Source organism: Aegilops tauschii, chromosome 3 (assembly GCF_002575655.3).
Source record: "Aegilops tauschii subsp. strangulata cultivar AL8/78 chromosome 3, Aet v6.0, whole genome shotgun sequence".
NCBI classification, from domain to species: domain Eukaryota; kingdom Viridiplantae; phylum Streptophyta; class Magnoliopsida; order Poales; family Poaceae; genus Aegilops; species Aegilops tauschii.
In genome coordinates this window covers 90,724,601-90,740,370 of record NC_053037.3, presented here as the reverse complement: position 1 = coordinate 90,740,370, position 15,770 = coordinate 90,724,601, and the positions used below count along the sequence as shown (strand labels likewise).

At 52.0% G+C, this 15,770-nt stretch overlaps 1 non-coding gene across 2 annotated transcripts; it reads left to right on the top strand.

The window, feature by feature from the left end:
- Window positions 1-843: 843 nt before the first annotated feature.
- On the top strand, window positions 844-14,424 carry LOC109769190 (uncharacterized). 2 transcript variants are annotated; one of them, XR_012204354.1, is made up of 4 exons: window positions 889-1,884; window positions 1,971-2,534; window positions 2,684-2,872; window positions 11,874-14,424. It is a non-coding gene; the product is annotated as an uncharacterized protein (transcript). The 2 variants fall into 2 exon arrangements; XR_005772095.3 differs by lacking the exons at window positions 2,684-2,872; window positions 11,874-14,424 and having other exon boundaries at window positions 844-1,884; window positions 1,971-2,590.
- Window positions 14,425-15,770: the final 1,346 nt, after the last annotated feature.

Below are 15,770 nucleotides of genomic sequence, written 5' to 3'. Positions count from 1 at the left end.
TGAATAAAAATCCAACCGTAGCCCACAATCGATCAACTTTCTGACATGTGGGGCCACAAATGCAAAAATCACCTTATACTGGGCGGCAGTCGGCACCGGCAACACACAGGGTGTGACAATCGGGAGAATGCCAGATGTGTGCATGGCTGCGTGCATGTGCAAGAGTTAGGTCCAAAGGCATTGATTTGAGCCAACCAGCTTGTGTCTGGGCCTTGTTGGCTTCACGTTTGGACTCAAAATGAAATACATATTGATAAATCTTGCACAAGCGACACACAAAACACACTTCTGGATTCAGCTTGCACCCTGAAATAAATCAGTTAAACCAACGGTTACTCCCACTGACCAGTGGAGTCCACCATGATGCCAAAACCTTGATCGCTCACGACTCCCTTTTTCGAGGGAGCTTAATATCTTAAATGATCTCGAATTGCAAAAGAAGTTCCCCGAAATTCAAAAATGTTTATAAATTTAAAAATATTCATGAATTTAGTAAATGTTCATGAATTTTAAGTTTTGGTTATCAATCAATATAGTACCACCACGTCAATGTGTGAATAAAAATCCAACCATAGCCCACCATCGATCCACTTTCTGACATGTGGGGCCACAAATGCAAAAATCACCTTATACTAGGTGGTAGTTGGCACTGGCAACACAGGGTATGGCAATCGGGAGAATGCCGGATGTGTGCGTGGTTGTGTGCATGTGCAAGAGTTAGGTCCAAAGGCATTGATTTGAGCCAACCAGCTTGTGTCTGGACCATGTTGGCTTCACGTTTGGACTCAAAATGAAATACGCATTGATAAATCTTGCACAAGAGACACACAAAATGCACTTTTGGATTCAGCTTGCACCATGAAATAAACCAGTTTAAACCAACGCTTACTCCCACTAACCAGTGGAGTCCACCATGATGAGCCTAGATCGCTCACGGCTCCCTATTTCGAGGGAGCTTAGTATCTTTAGTGATTAATCGGTGCTCTTCCGGAAAATGAAAATTCGGTGCTAGCACGCGTGCATCCAGTAGGTTCTGGCTGGTACAAGACCAATCTCATTCCATTTCATTAAAGAAAAGCACTGATCGCCCACTGCGTGCCTTATCTCATCGCCACTCCTCTTCTTCTTTGAGGACGGGGCGTCGACCCGTTGGCTGGGCAGCTAAGGTTGCTGCCAGCCCACCCGAGTTCAAGTCCCGGCTTGGACGCGTGATGCTCGCGGAGTTTGCCCTATAAAAAATGCCAACGAGGGTTAGCCCTTGGGTTGGTCTCATTTTTTTTCCTTCTTTTATCCAGATCGCCAATTCCTCCGCTCATCCTAATCCAGCGCTAGTCCTCTTCTTCTTCTCCATCCAATCTAGCCAAGAGCCGCACGTGCGCGGGGCCGTGGTGGCTGGACAGCGCAGCACCCCCTAATCGGCGATGAACCCAGAGGCCGCCAAGGCTGGCGCCTTGGAGCTCCTCTGCCTCGTCCTGATCTGGCCGTGCGCCCCAGTCGTCGGCCCCGTGCTCCTGATTCAGACCGCCTAGCCTTCGCCACCTGCGCCATGCCCTAGAGGTTCGGCCGATCCCGCGTCGCTCATTCTCGCTTCTTCCTCTGCTCGCGGCTCGCGTTGACTGCGGTAGGCCACATGCCTCGTCCAACCACATCCTCTCACTGCCTTTCTCCTCCACCACCACTCCTCTCCCTTCTTCCTCCCCTCCCTGCCAGCCAGGGCACTCTCCCTCTCCCGCCTCCGTTCGCCGCAGGTGAGTGCGCGGCTACGGGTGTCTGGCCAGCAGCAACAGTTGCGGCAATTCCGTGCCCGGAGAAGCCGCGCGCTGGGCGATGTGGAGGACGACGACCTGCCGCTTCCTCATTCGGGCGTCCTCCTCTGCGCCGTCGGTGAGCCCTCCCCTTCTTCCTCCATCTCTCTTCTCTCCCCCGTGCTTCTTCTCTAAGAGCTCTCTCTGCCTTCTATTTTTCTACAGAGAGACGGCCATGGCCGCCCGATGCCCGCGCGCCGCCGGCCAAGGATCCGCCGGCGTCCAGACCCCCTCCACGCCATCCCCATCTCGCCAGAGACCTACACCAAGTCCCATCCAGCGCCCGCAGCTCTGCAGCCCGAGCGCTTCAGCCGCCTCGCACCCGAAGCAGATAAGAGGAGCTCCCAACCACGAGCTTCTCCAGCCCCGGCAAACCAGCAGGGCGACCCCTCCTCCTTCTCACTTCCCTCCTCCTTCCTTTTTTTCCGCCAGGATGCATCACCCCTTGCTTGGCTTCTACGGCGTGGAAGCAGGCGGCAAGCTGTGGCCCGTGCCAGGCGGTGGAGAAGGCAAATGGATAAGCGGTGGTGGTGCCCTGGTGGTGAAGCAGTTTAATTAAGGACCGCACGTAGAATTGTAACTAATGCAGGGGTGTTTATGTAAAAACGAAGCGTTTTCTCACGTACCCACTTAAGATAGGACTGCGGATTGAATTCCCAAAAACAAAGGGGCTTTTCTGCAAAAGTGCAGACGACGTACGACCAGAAGCAATCGCTGGTTTATTAGTAGGTACAGATTTATTTTATTTGGCGTTCGATCTATCAATCTACTACAATTTTATCTCACGTCTATTTGCCTATCCTTAGGTGACGTTACCCGAAAGGGATTGACAACCCCTTTAACAGGTCGGGTTGTGAGGATTTGTTATCTGTGTGCAGGGGCTGTTTACGTTGTGTTGCTTGGTTCTCCTACTGGTTCGATAACCTTGGTTTCATATCTGAGGGAAATACCTACCGCTGCAATGCTACATCATCCCTTCCTCTTTGGGGAAATACCGACGTAGCTTCGAGCCGCATCAAAAGGAATTTCCGGCGCCGTTGTCGGGGAGGATCTTCAACATATACCAGGTTCCTAATCACAAATCTCATCTCCTCGCAATTTACATTATTTGCCATTTGCCTCTCGTTTTCCTCTCCCCCACTTCACAAAAATTTGCCATTTTATTCGCCCTCTTTTTTTACGTTCGTCGTTTCCTTGTTGGATCTGTTTTGAGTGGAATCTTGTTTGCTTTTATTATCGTCATGGATAGTCCTTCCTCTATTGCTTGCACTCCCGAGAATGAAGTTCTCTACTTTAAACAAAGGGGAGGAGAAAATTTAAAAGATGCTTGGTATAGAATTTGCAATACACATAATAGATCTATTTGAAAGCAATCTACCGCCGTTTTTCTACGTTGTTTTTATGTGGGCATCACCACTTGGTATAGATTCGTCCTTGATACAATTACCGGTGGAAATTTCTTGATGTGTCCCTCTCTTGATGCTTTTAATGCTATGGTAAATTTAGTAGGTTCACCGCCCCTTATGATTAATGAAACAACTTTGACTCTTGAGCATGTCATGGAAAGATTAGATGCTATGGAAAAGAAAATGCTTACTGAAGAGCATATTGAAAATTTGGATAAAAGATGCATAATTTTGCTACTAAAATTGGGTCAAAAGCGGGGGAAGTTTTTAAGTTGTTAAAAGAAAAGGGAACCATAATTCATGAAAGAATTGAAGAAAGCCCATCTCGGATTGATAAACTGGAAGAAATCTTTAGTAATTTGAGTATGACTTTTGCCTCCGCTAAAAATATTGAAAAAACTCCCGTAAAAATTGGAAAGACTACCCAAGTTACTAAGAGCAAGGGTGCAACTTCTAGTAAAGAGGATCTTAAGATGATTAGTATCCACCCGGATTTTGTTGAAGCTATAAGAGATCCCTTTCGCAAGAATGAATTCTTTAAATTTGTTCCTAGGAGTATTGTCATTGAAAATCTCTATGCTAAATCTCTAAGGGATTCTAAGTGTTTGATTGAAGACTTGAACAAACATGACTAAACTTAGATCCTTGCTTTATGCCTAGCTAAGGGCGTAAAACTATGGCGCTTTTTGGGAGGCAACCCAATGAATAAAATTTATTTTTGCCTTTGCTTTCTATTCTTGAGTGTTTGCACAATTATGCTACTATTATGATTGTGTTTTTATGTTTTAATTAGTGTTTGTGCCAAGTAAAGCCTTTAGGATCTTCTTGGGTGATAGTTGTTTGATCTTGCTGAAGACAGAAACTTTTTCGCTCAGGAAAACAATTCTTATTTTTAATCTGAGCGTGATAAAATACCAATTTTTTGCAGCAGATTAATATAAAAATTACCTAGGTTGTCCTAATTGTCGGATGTGGGGTTGCGGCAAACCCTTAAGGTTCGAACACTGGGGTCCGCGCGAAGTCTCTCCCTCCTACCGATCTACGCTCTAGCTCGCTAAGATCTCGCGGACGAACTCAACGAACTCGCAACACAGAAAGACACGAGGTTTATACTGGTTCAGGCCACCGTTGTGGTGTAATACCCTACTCCAGTGTGGTGGTTGTGGATTGCCTCTTGGGCTGATGATGAACAGTACAAGGGAAGAACAGCCTCCTGAGGTTGAGGTGTTCTTGTGCGTATGAACTTGTGGCGTGAGGATTCAATCTGAACTAGTGCGGGATCAGTTCAGGCTCGCTTTAGTTGCCTCTACTGTGGTGGCTAGCTCTACTTATATAGGCCCTGGTCCTCTTCCCAAATATTGAGCGGGAAGGGAGCCAACAACGGCGGGCAAATTTGAAGGGGGACAGCTAGTACAAGCTATCCTGACAAAAGCGGTCTTCGCCTGCGAAAAGCTCCGGGGTGACGCCGTCTTGGGCTCCACGATGACCTCCGCCTTGCCGTCCTCCTGGTCTTGGTCTCGTTGCACCAATATGGAAACCTTTGCCTGATGCCTCGGTACACTTCGCCTTCGCTGGCCTCCTTAGCACCAAAGAGGAAATAGGGACGCTGCGCACACTGGCGCCCGCCTGGCACCCGCCTGGTACCGTTCGTCATGGCTCACGTCACGAAAGCCTCGTGAGGTTTCCCTCGCCTTGATATCTCCGCTCCTCGTGAGCCTGCTTGGCTAGGCCACTCCAGAGGCGGTCTTGCATCGTCCGCCTCGCGAGGCTTGGACCCTCGCGAGGGTCTCGGGTGCCTTGTTGACGAAGATGGGCCGTACGGCCTGCTGCTTGGCTACGCTGTGGGCTGCAGGCAGGCAAGTCTGGGGACCCCCGTTCCCAGAATGCCGACAGTAGCCCCCGGGCCCAAGGTGCGCTCGGGCTTGGCTTCGCGGCGAAGCCAAAGGTCAAGTTCGGAGCACCGCGGGCCCCAAAAGCCTGCGGCCTCGGTCGACGCGTGGCGGTTGATTGGACGAGAGCGTCTCCGCTTCTCCACGCTGCCTCGGCAACTGCACAACTTGACAAGTCCCTGCGACATGCAAGGAAAACCATCATTACCTGCGATCGTGGGAGACGCCGGTTGGCCTTCTCTTGCTATAAATGGGGAGGGGGGCAGAGCCCCCGTTGCCCATCAGTTCCTCGCTTGCTTGCTTCTTCCTCCTTGCTCCACTGCTGACAACAATGGCGCCCATCAGAAGGTTTTCCACCGAAGAGAAAGGAAAAGCTCCCCGTAACGATCCGGGGCCACTTCCATCGAAGAAGAGGTCGATCGATCGCCGTGATGAAGCGACGATGCTGTGGTGACGAGTCCTTGGTGCGAGTGGCCTCCTCCGGGGTACCCGCTACCCTTGTACGCCCGAGCCGAGCGCTCGGGAGGTTGGAGCGACGCGCAGCACCGTGCGCGCCACGTTCGGGGCTGCCGCGCCACGGCGTCACGTGCCGTCGCCCCTGGGGTCCACGCCGCGGAATCCTCGCACGAGTTGGTGTTGTGGGCGCCGATGCCTCCAAGCTCCTGGATCCGCTTCCCGCGGTTCTTCTCCGACGTGATGCCGTCGAGGGGGCCTCTCGAGCTCTGGCTGCAGCACGCCGACTGCAGCGCTCCGGCGACCGGAGTGGAGATCGAAGCGGTCCCCACCGGCAAGATCTTCATGACTCGCGGCTGGGGCGAGGTCGCGCGGGTCTGCCGTGCGAGAGGAGCCCTCGCGATCCACTTCGAGTATGACGGCGCCTCCACGCTCTTCTTCAAGGTCTTCGACGCCGAGGGCTGCCGCCTGGAGTGCTGCCCTAGGAGGAGCGCCAGACCGACGCGATCTCCGCCCGCAGCTATACCAAGAGCAGCAGCCCATGGGAGTCCAGTAGCTCTCCTGAGCTTTACGAGACTCCGGAGATGAGCGACGACAGCTACGTGCCCCCGAGCTCTCGCCGCGCTCGGAGCAGGGCTGCGGCGTCCGGCCGTCGCCGCCGCTGATCTGGATGGGGTTGGCGCCGGCCTCCCGTGGCCCACTGTTGATGATGGCGTCTGCCACGGAAGGGTGTAGATAGGATTCCCCTTAGTATCAGCTTTTGTTTCCTGCGAAGGATCATGAATCACCCCGTGGGGGCATGTAAGGGTCTGTAATGTCTTTGGTGCTTATCTTCCTTGTTATGAAAACTTGGTGAGTGCATGTCCCGTTAAGGCTTGGTCCCCCCTTTATTTCCTCGCGATGGCTTGTTGCCTTACGCTGACAGGTCCCGGTCCCCAGGCAGGCTACAGCCGTCGCTGGTATGCCAGGTCGCGTGCCGTGGTCAAGGCCAGGAGGTGTGCAGCCCGAGGTCCAGTAAGAGCCCCTGAGGCGCGATGCTCAGGGGGTCCTCCTTAGCGCTCAAACAGCCATGGTAAGGCAAGAAAGGAAAATGACTTAGCCGCAACGGAGCAGCGGCATGGCGTGATTGACCATTAGGCCCAGATATTTAGCCGATCCTGGGGCGAAACTTATCTTGCTGACTTCGCGGCGTTTCCTGATGTCGCGCTTGGGCTGTGCGCCAACTCGTGCGGCATAGCCAGGTCGGCCCATACGAGTTCCCCTCCCCTCCTGCTCTCCTTAGTGCTCTACGTCCTCAGGTCCCGGCCCTCGAGCGAGCTCAGCCGCCGCTGGTATGCCAGGTCGCGATGTCGTGGTCAAGGCCAGGGGGTGAGGGCTGGAGATCCAATAAGGGCTCCTGAGTCGCGATGCTCAGGAGCCCCCCTTTTAATGTGCAAGAGAATTGCGCGAGAGAAAAAGGCACTCCCGGTGCCGCCTGCTATCCTTCCCTCGGGATCCCTGTGAGCAGGCACAAGAAGAAACATGGTTTGCCGTTACAGCTGTTAGCCTGCCGCTAGTTGCTCTGGGTGAGGTGAAGGCACTGAGGGCCTGGTGAGGTGACGTGCGCGGCGCGTGCCGCGAGCCAGAGTTCGACCGCTCAGATTTTTCGGCATGGCAGGGACGGACCCATGCACCAGCGCCGTGCCTGTGTGAAGGCCCCGGGGGAGGCGATGATCGAGCAGGCGATAGCCGTTGGCAGGTTATGCATGGAGAGCAGATCGATTTGGATAAATGCAGGAAGGTACATGCCACTGGGTCCGGCCCGAGCGGCTTGGGGATGATGCAGCTCGAGGGGCGCCCCCAGCAAGGTAAGCTAAAGACTTAAGCAAAAGGGATACATGCCATAGGGACGGACCCATGTGGCCTGGGAATAATGCAGCCCGAGGGGCACTCCCAGCTTAAACGAGCTTGGAAGATGTCACCTGGTTCTGTAGACGAAATAGAGTTGGTGCAGCTGAAGCCGCGAGTTGAAGGAATGGCTCCTCATGAGCCACCGGGACCCTGAGCCTCGGGAGGCTCTGGGGATTCAGGAGGTTCCCCAAAGACCGTCTCCATCTCCTCCAGGACGGCGTGGAACCTGGCCTCCTGAGCCGCCAGGACATGCCGCATGTTGTGCTGAAAGGCCGACACCACGCTCGGCAAGCCGAAGGGCATGCGGACGTAGCTGTGTGGTGGGCCCTCGCAGCGGCCCACACGCAATGGCCAGAAGCGCTCCTGAGATGCGGCCCTGTTGAGCCCTGGGACGTCGACGCAGACACGCAGCCCGGCATCCTCGCCTTGATGGGGAGCTGGGCCTTGTGAGCGGCTGTGGCCGCGCATGGCTCTTGCTTCTTGCAGTTCCTGGGTGGTCTTGGTGATGAACTCCTGGGTGGTGGGCACTCCTTGCCCTGTGCTCTCCTGAGGAAGGTGTGCCGTGAGGCACGCTTCCAAGTGGTGCCCAAGCGCCTCCCTCGTGAGGTTGGCAAGGTCTGAGGCTCTCCAGAAGAGAGCCCCCGAGCCCTGCCTGAGGAGGGCACCGGGCGCGCTTTCCTATGCGGTGGAGGGAGGCGCCCCTGGAGCGGGCGCTGATCCTGACGAGGCTTCGGCCGCGACGCCATCTTCTTGGGGTCCTATGCGGCGCGACAGCTTCTTCTTGGGGATGGTCTCCGGAGGGCCTTCACTTCTGCTGTCGGGGTTGTCGATTGCTGCGGCTTGAAAGGCGCGCTCAAGGGAGCACACCGCATCCCTCTCTTCACACGGGACCGTGATGATCCCTCCGCTTCCTGGCATCTTGACAACGTTGTAGCCGTGATGAGTGATTGCCATGAACTTGGCCAGGGCTAGATACCCGAGGATGGCATTGTACGGCAGTCGGATGTGCGCGACGTCGAAGTCGATGAGCTTGGTGTGATAGTTCTTGCGCTCCCCGAAGGTGACAGGCAGGCGGACCTGCCCTATTGGTGTGGTGGAACCGTCGGTCACTCCTGAGAAAGGCTTGGTTGGCTGGAGCTGCTCATATGGCACTTGGAGGTTGTCGAACGTGTCGACGGACAGGAAGTTGAGCCCTGCGCCGCCGTCGATGAGAGTCTTGGTGACTTGCACATCGCTGATGACGGGGGAGCACAGCATAGGGAGGGCGCCGGCGGTGGCTGCGCACTTGAGCTGATCTGCCGAGTTGAAGGTGATGGCACATTGGGACCACCTGAGCGGGCGCGTGGCTTCGAGCTTTGGGAGAACCTCATTCACCTCGTGACCGAACTGTTTGAAGATGCGCTGAGAGGCTGGGGCCTGGGACCGCCCAAGATGCAGGCGATCGCACGCGGCTCCTGGAAGCCCCCAGCCCCCTCGTCCTGGTGGTGTTCGTCGTTCCTTCTTGGCGGCAGCAGCGGGGGAAGACCGGCGTTGCCCTGTGGGCGATCCTCATGAGGTGGGTCCCTCCAGGCGCCCTCGCGAGGTTGGTCCTGCCAGCGGTCCTCACGAGGCCGGTCGCGCCACTCCTGGCGTGGGCCATGTTCGTCCCAGCGTCCACCTCCGCGGCCGTAGCCCCGGTCGTTGCGCTCGGGGCGTCGACCGTAGCGTCCTTCCCGTATGGCTCTGAGCTCTTGGCTGTCGCTGGTGTTGTGGGTGTTCAGGTTGTGGAAGGCGCATAACGGTCGGCCGTTCTTGGATGACTCGGGCTGATCTCTGCCTTGCTTGGTGTCGGGCTCCGCTGCGAGCACCACTGCCTCTTTGCGCTTCACGTCCTTGGCCTTGGCCTTCTTCTCCTCCGCTCCTGCAGCTGGCAGCTCAAGGAGGGAGAGGCGCCCCTCCTCAGCTCTTGCGCACTTGGTCACCAGGTTGAACAACTCCTGAGATGTGCAAAGCTCCTCGTGGATAGCGAGCTCTTCCTTCATCTTGACGTCATGGACGTCGTCCGAGAACGCGGAGATGATGGCTTCGTCCGTGACCTTGGGGATCTTGAGGCGGGTGTTGTTGAAGCGCTGGATGTACTTTTTGAGGGTCTCTCCTGGCTGTTGCTTGATGCGGCGTAGATCACCCGCGGCCGGTGGGCGGTCGCGAGTGCCCTGGAAGTTGGCGACGAAGCGGTCGCGCATCTCGTCCCAGGAGGAGATTGAGCCGTGCTGCAGGTTTAGGAGCCAGGAGCGGGCCCCATCCTTGAGAGCCATGGGAAACCAGTTCGCCATGACTTTTTCGTCGCCGTTGGCCGCTTTGATGCTCAGCTCATAGAGCTGCAGGAACTCCGCGGGGTCGGCGGTGCCGTCGTAGCGAGGAGGCAGATCTGGCTTGAACTTGCCTGGCCAGGCGACGCTACGCAGTTCGGGGGTGAAGGCGCAGCAACCGGCCGTGGTCGTCGGGGCCCGCTTCTGAGGTGGAGCTTGATCTTGGCGAGGCCCGTGCTGCGCCACTGCAGGCGGCGCGTAGTCTTGATGAGGTGGCGCGGGGAGCGCCGGTGCAGCTTCTCGCGGCCGCGGGATTTCTTGGCAGCTTCTTTCTTCACGCGCGGGCGCCGGGCACGGTGGATCACGCCGCGGAGGCGCGCGCCTTGGTGCCAAGGCACTGTCTTGGGGTTGAGGTGGTGGAGGCACGCCATGAGCCCCGTCGCCCGCGGCTAGTTGAGGGGGCGGCAGAGAGTGGGACGGCGCCGGAGAGCCCCCTGCGGCGCGGACGAGCTCGGCGACGCGGTCGAGCCACTCCTCATAGAGGTCGTCGATGGGGCGGTAACGCAGGAGCTCGTTTGCCGCGATGAGCGCGGCCCATGCCTCCATGGGAGCGCGGTGCGCGTGAGACGAAGAACCGGCAGGGGTAGGTGATGGAGTAGCGGTGCGGCCGTTTTGCCGCACCGAAGGATGCAGCGAGGATGCCTGCTGCTCGTTCCCCGCGGGGCCGGTGGCAGCGTTGGCGGCGAGAGACGTAGAACGACGAGGTGGCCCACCTACGGCAGCCGTCCGAGCGACGCGGGCGGAGAGGGCAGCCCGACGCTCTGCTCGAGCACGGCGAGCGTCTGCCATGGAAACGACGGAGCGATGGAGCAACGAACTGATGGAAGGGAAACTACGGCGCACCCCTACCTGGCGCGCCAAATGTCGGATGTGGGGTTCCGGCAAACCCTTAAGGTTCAAACACTGGGGTGCGCGCGAAGTCTCTCCCTCCTACCGATCTATGCTCTAGCTCGCTAAGATCTCGCGGACGAACTCGACGAACTCGCAACACAGAAAGACACGAGGTTTATACTGGTTCGGGCCACCTTTGTGGTGTAATACCCTACTCCAGTGTGGTGGTGGTGGATTGCCTCTTGGGCTGATGATGAACAGTACGAGGGAAGAACAGCCTCCTGAGGTTGAGGTGTTCTTGTGCGTATGAACTTGTGGCATGAGGATTCGATCTGAACTAGTGCGGGATCACTTCAAGCTCGCTTCAGTTGCCTCTACTGTGGTGGCTAGCTCTACTTATATAGGCCCTGGTCCTCTTCCCAAATATCGAGCGGGAATGGAGCCAACAACGGCGGGCAAATTTGAAGGGGGACAGCTAGTACAAGCTATCCTGACAAAAGCGGTCTTCGCCTGCGAAAAGCTCCGGGGTGACGCCGTCTTGGGCTCCACGATGACCTCTGCCTTGCTGTACTCCTGGTCTTGGTCTCGTTGCACCAATATGGCAACCTTTGCCTGATGCCTCGGTACTCTTCGCCTGCGCTGGCCTCCTTAGCACCAAAGAGGAAATAGGGACGCTGCATGCACTGGCGCCCGCCTGGCACCCGCCTGGTACCGTTCGTCATGGCTCACGTCACGAAAGCCTTGTGAAGTTTGCCTCGCCTTGATATCTCCGCTCCTCATGAGCCTGCTTGGCTAGGCCCCTCCAGAGGCGGTCTTGCGTCGTCCGCCTCGCAAGGCTTGGACCCTCGCGAGGGTCTTGGGTGCGTTGTTGACGAAGATGGGCCGTACGGCCTGCTGCTTGGCCACGCTGTGGGCCGCAGGCAGGCAAGTCTGGGACTCCCTTTCCCAGAACGCCGACACTAATTTTTTAGAATTTTTGGAGTTCCAGAAGTATTCGAATAAATCAGATTACTACGGATTGTTCTGTTTTGACAAATTCTGTTTTCTTTGTGTTGTGTGCTTGTTCTGATGGCTCTATGGTTTTCTTTGATGAGTTTTTGCCATAGATAAGTTGGAATACAGTAGATATAATGCAATAACAAAATATGAATTGGTTTGATAGAACACTTACAGTAGTGATTTATTTTCTTATACAAATGGATCTCACGAAGGTTTTGTTGAGTTTTGTGTGATTGAAGTTTCAAGTTTTAGGTTATCTTACGATGGTGAAGGAATAAGGAGTAAGAAGAGCCTAAGCTTGGGGATGCCCTGGCATCCCAAGCTATTATCCAAAAATGAGTAAGCAACTAAGCTTGGGGATGCCTCGAGTGGCATCCCCTCTTTCTTCTAACGGCCATCGGTATTTTACTCAAAGCTATATTTTTATTCGTCACATACTATGTGTTTTGCTTGGAGCGTCTTGTATGATATGAGTCTTTACTTGTTTTATTTTTTGTTTTAAGTCTTGATTCCTTGCTGGACACACCTATTTGAGAGAGCCAAAATTATGTCATGACTTGTTAGATTTGCTCCCTATGCTTCACTTAATGTTTTTATGAGCTATGGACTTGCTCTAGTGCTTCAGTTATATCTTTTTGAGCAGGGTGTGCTTTAGTATTTTTTGAAGAAATGCTCTCTTGCTTTACTTAGATTTATTTGAGAGTTAGTAAAATTTCAAGAAATTCTCTCTTGCTTCACTTAAATTAATTGAGAGACAGAAAAAAATTATGCTCATGATCTTCACTTATATTTGTTTGAGCTTATCAAAAGCAGCATATGGAAATTAGTTCCAAAGCTATAGATATCCAAGAAGGATATAATAAAAACTTTCATGAAGTTCATTGGACAAAATAAACTTGATTCTTAGTAATAGTTTTGAGATATGATGATGTGATATGTGAGTTATGTCGATGAGTAATTATGCTTTAGTAAGAATATTGGTGTTAAGGTTTGTGATTCCCTATGCAAGCACGAAAGTCAATAATTATGCAATGAAATTATATCCTACTTGTGGTGCATTATTCGGTGTTAATTATGCTTAATGCTCGCTTATGGGATTATTCGTTTCTTGGTTGGTCGCTTCTCAATCTTTTGCTAGCCTTCATTTTGCACTAAGTATGATCTCTACTTGTGCATGCAAAAACCTTTAAACTAGTTTTGCCACATGAGTCCACTATATCTGCCTATATGTGGTATTCTTTTGCCGTTCTAAGCAAATTTGTACGTGCCATCTCTAATTTTCAGAATAAACTTCTTTTTGTGTGTTCGTTCCGCTCGCGAAGCGGTGAGGGGTGGCTAATATTTTCCATGCTAGATGTGTTATTCTCACGATAAGTGTTTATTCACTTGTCATTGCACGAGAGTAAGGCAAAGGTATTAGGGATGCCCAGTCCCGAAATAAAAATGAATTTACTTTATGTTCTCAAATAATAAATTCCTTGGAAAGTGTTGGTATGGAGGGCAACCGTGGATACGGCTAGCCATGGAAAGTGAAAGTATGGCTGAAAAAGGAATAAACTTTATTTTTTGTTTGGGAACCGCCTATGATATATCTAGCATGGAAAGTGTTGGGAACTCTAAGTCATTTTCGTTGGTGGGAAGGATACACCTCCCAAAATGTTTTTATCTCTGAATTTTCGCTTTGAGATCTGGCACCTCTACAATTCCCTACTTCCCTCTGCGAAGGGCCTTTCTTTTACTTTATGCAATTTTTATTTTGAATTTGAGTTTCCATCTTCTCTTATAAAAGCACCAAATAGGAGGCAATTTGATCGTACTTGAGTATTGTGTGTAGTTAATATGCGAGTGTGTTTTATGAATGGATCAATGATTGAGCATGATGGGCTAGGGATAACTTATTTTAGCGTTTATATTTTGAAAGACATGGTTGCTTGTTGATATGCTTGAGTATTTAAATTATCATGTCAAAACTAGACTATTGCTTTGAACAATATAAAAGTCCAAATGTCCATGCTATAAAGAAAAGAATATGATATGACATGTTAGGCAGCATTCCACATCAAAAATTCTGTTTTTATCACTTACCTACTCGAGGACGAGTAGGAGTTAAGCTTGGGGATACTGATACGTCTCCAACGTATCTATAATTTTTTATTGTTCCATGCTGCTATATTATCAATCTTGGATGTTTTATAATCATTTTATATCATTTTTTGGTACTAACCTATTGACATAATGCCAAGTGCCAGTTGTTGTTTTCTGCATGTTTTTTACATCACAGGAAATCAATAGCAAACGGAGTCCGAATGCAACGAATCTTTACGTAGATTTTTTATGGACCAGAAGACACCTAATGGGCCAAGGCTGCGCCTGTGGGGTGCTCCGAGGAGAGCACAACCCACCAGGGCGCGCCAGGATGCCCAGGCGCGCCCTGATGGGTTCTCCCACCTCGGGTGCCCGCCGGACCGCCTCTTTGCTCTAAAAATACGCCAATATTCCAGAAACCCTAGGGGAGTCAACGAAAATCAATTCTAGCCGCCGCAGAGTCCACAACCACCATATCCAATCTAGACACCATCACGGATGGGGTTCACCACCTCCATTGGTGCCTCTCCGATGATGCGTGAGTAGTTCTTTGTAGACCTTCGGGTCCGTAGTTAGTAGCTAGATGGCTTCCTCTCTCTCGCTGAATTATCAATACAATGGTCTCTTGGAGATCCATATGATGTAACTCTTTTTGCGATGTGTTTGTTGGGATTGGATGAACTTTGAGTTTATGATCAGATCTATCTTTTTATATCCATGAAAGTATTTGAGTTTCTTTGATCTCTTTTATGCATGATTGCTTATAGCCTCGTATTTCTTCTCCGATATTTGGGTTTTGTTTGGCCAACTTGATCTATTTATCTTGCAATGGGAAGAGGTGCTTTGTAGTGGGTTTGATCTTACGGTGCTTGATCCCAGTGACAGAAGGGGAACCGACACGTATGTATCGTTGCTACTAAGGATAAAACGATGGGGTCTATCTCTACATAGATAGATCTTGTCTACTTCATGTCATCATTCTTATTGCATTACTCTATTTCTCCATGAACTTAATACACTAGATGCATGCTGGGTAGCGGTCGATGTGTGGAGTAATAGTAGTAGACGCAGGCAGGAGTCGGTCTACTAATCTTGGACGTGATGCCTATATAATGATCATTGCCTGGATATCGTCATGATTATTTGAGTTCTATCAATTGCACAACAGTAATTTGTTTACCCACCGTTTGCTATTTTTCTCGAGAGAAGCCACTAGTGAAACCTACGGCCCCCAGGTCTCTTTCTCATATTATTTGCCTTTGCGATCTACTTTTCCTTTACTTTTATTTCCAGATCTATTAAACTAAAAATACAAAAATACCTTGCTGCATTTTATTCTTATTTATTTTATTTGGCGTTCGATCTATCAATCTACTATAATTTTATCTCACGTCTGTTTGCCTATCTGAGGCGCCGTTACCCAAAAGGGATTGACAACCCCTTTAACACGTCGGGTTGTGAGGATTTGTTATCTGTGTGCAGGGGCTATTTACGTTGTGTTGCTTGGTTCTCCAACTGGTTCGATAACCTTGGTTTCATATCTGAGGGAAATACCCACCGCTGATGTGTTGCATCATCCCTTCCGCGTTGGGGAAATACCGACGTAGCTTCGAGCCACATCAAGACCCCGCCCGTATGTACGTACGTGGCCGTATTTTTTGGCCTATGGCTGTACGTACGTGTATAGGACTTAGACGGGACCGCGTGAACTGCTATGTCGGGTGCTCTACAATGACACGTGCCACTACTTACTCGGCCACGGTTCATACTTGCAGAGAGGCCGACCGACTAGTATGTACATACACGTTCGTGACCAGACAGACAATGCTACGTATGCTTTGACCGGGTGGGTCCCAGTGGTCAGGGAGGATAAGGACGCACTTCCTTGCGTGCGAAGATATAGCTGGTCGGTCCCAGCTGTCAGGGGGAGGAATCATTTTTATTTTGTGAGTAATAAGGAGGCACTTCCTTGTGTTCGAAGATGTAGTTGGTGCGTCTATCTCTCAGCCTCACCGCCTAAAGTCCTCTACCGATGGCTGTCCTTCGTTGACCACATTGACCATG